The sequence below is a fragment of the Mandrillus leucophaeus genome, unplaced genomic scaffold (genome assembly GCF_000951045.1).
Source record: "Mandrillus leucophaeus isolate KB7577 unplaced genomic scaffold, Mleu.le_1.0 Scaffold380, whole genome shotgun sequence".
Lineage (NCBI taxonomy): Eukaryota > Metazoa > Chordata > Mammalia > Primates > Cercopithecidae > Mandrillus > Mandrillus leucophaeus.
In genome coordinates, this window is record NW_012104032.1 from 1,994,955 (window position 1) to 1,997,130 (window position 2,176).

Below are 2,176 nucleotides of genomic sequence, written 5' to 3' on the forward strand. Positions count from 1 at the left end.
TGTCACTGAGGCTGGAATGCTGTGGTGCGATCTCAGCTCACTGCAACCTATGCTTCCCAGGTTCAAGTGATTCTTGTGCCTCAGCCTCTGAAGTACCCAGGACTACAGGCATGTGCCACCACACCCAGCTAATTTTTTGTATTTTTAATAGAGATGGGGTTTCACTGTGTTGCCCAGGCTGGTCTCAAATTCCTGACCTCAACAGATCCCCCCACCTCAGCCTCCCAAAGTATTGGGATTACAGGCATGAGCCACCACACCCAGCCAGATTCTGATAGTCTTTAAAATAGAGGAACATCATTCATGAACAGTCTGAACAGAGACCATATGAAAATCAGTTTTGAACTAAGTACAGGCACACCTCGGAGATATCGTGGGTCTGGTTCCAGGCCACTGCACAATAAATTCAATATTATAATAAAGCAAGTCACATGAGTTTTTTCGTTTCCCAGTGCATATAAAAGTTACGTTTACACTATAATGGTCATGTAATGGTAGTCTATTAAATGAGCAATAGTATTATATCTTAAAATATATATATGTATCTTAATTTTAAAATAGTTTATTGCTAAAAAATGCAAACCATCATCTGAGACTTTAGAAGCTATAATCTTTTTGCTGGTGGAGGGTCTTGCCTCAACATTGATGGTAGCTGACTTAGGGTGGTGTTGCTGAAGGCTGGGGTGGCTGTGGCAATTTCTTGAAATAAGCCAGCAGTGAAGTTTGCCACATCAGTTGATTCTTCCTTTCACAAAAGATTTCTCTGTAGTATGCAATGCTATTTGATAGCGTTTACCCACAGTAAAACTTCTTTCAAAATTGGAGTCAATCCTATCAAACTCTGCCACTGCTTAGTCACCTAAGTTCACGTAATACTCTAAATCCCATGTTGTGATTTCAACAATGTTCGTGGCATCTTCACCAGAAATAGATTCCATCCCAAGAAACCACTTTCTTTGCTTATCCATAAGAAGCAACTCCACAGCCATTTACATTTTGTCATGAGATTGCAGCAATTCAGTCCCATCTTCAGGCTCCACTTCTAGTTCTCTTGCTGTTTCCACCACATCTGCAGTTCCTTCCTCTGATGCAGTCTTGAACCCCTTCACGTCATCCATGAGGGTTGGAATCAACTTTTTCCAGACTCCTATTAATGTAGATATTTTGACCTCCTCCCATGAATCACAAATATTCTTAATGGCATCTAGAATGGTGAATCCTTTTCAGAAGGTTTTCAGTTAACTTTGCCGAGATCCATCAGAGGAATCACTATCTATGGCAGCTATAGACTTACAAAATGTACGTCTTAAATAATAAGTCTTGCAAGTCAGAATTACCCCCAATCCATGGGCTGCAGGATCCATGTTAGCAGGCATGAAAACAACATTAATCTCCTTGTACATCTCCATCAGAGCTTTTGACTGACCAGGTGCACTGTCAAGGAGCAGTAATAGTTTGAAAGGAATATTTTTTTCTGAGCAGTAGCTATCAACATTGAGCTTAAAATATCCAGTAAACCATGCTATAAACAGTGTACTGTTATTCAGGCTTTGTTTTCCATTTATAGAGCATGGGCAGAGTAGATTTAGCATAAATCTTGAGAGCCATAGAATTTTCAGAATGGTAAATGAAAATTGGCTTCAACTTAAAGTCACTGGCTGCATTAGACCCTAACAAGAGAATAAGCCTGTCCTTTGAAGTTTTGAAGCCAGGCATGACTTCTCCTCTCTAGCTATTAAAGCCCTACATGGCATCTTCTTCCACTAGAAGGTTGTTTCATCTACAGGAAAATCTGTTGTTTGGTGTAGCCACCTTCATCACTGATCTTAGCTAGATCTTCTGGATAACTTGCTGCAGCTTCTACATCAGCACTTGCTGCTTCACCTTGCACTTTTATGTTACAGAGATGGCTTCTTAAACCTCATGAACCAACCTCTGCTAGCTTCCAACTTTTCTTCTGGAGCTTCCTCACCTCTCTCAGCCTTCAAAGAATTAAAAAGTTAGGGCCTTTTTCTGATTAGGCTTTGGCTTAAGGGAATGTTGTGGCTAGTTTGATCTTCTATCCAGAACACTAGAACTTTCCATATTAACAATAAAGCTGTTTGCTTTCTTATCATTTATGTGTTCATAGAAGTAGTACTTTTAATTTCCTTCAAGAATTTTTCCTTTGCACTCA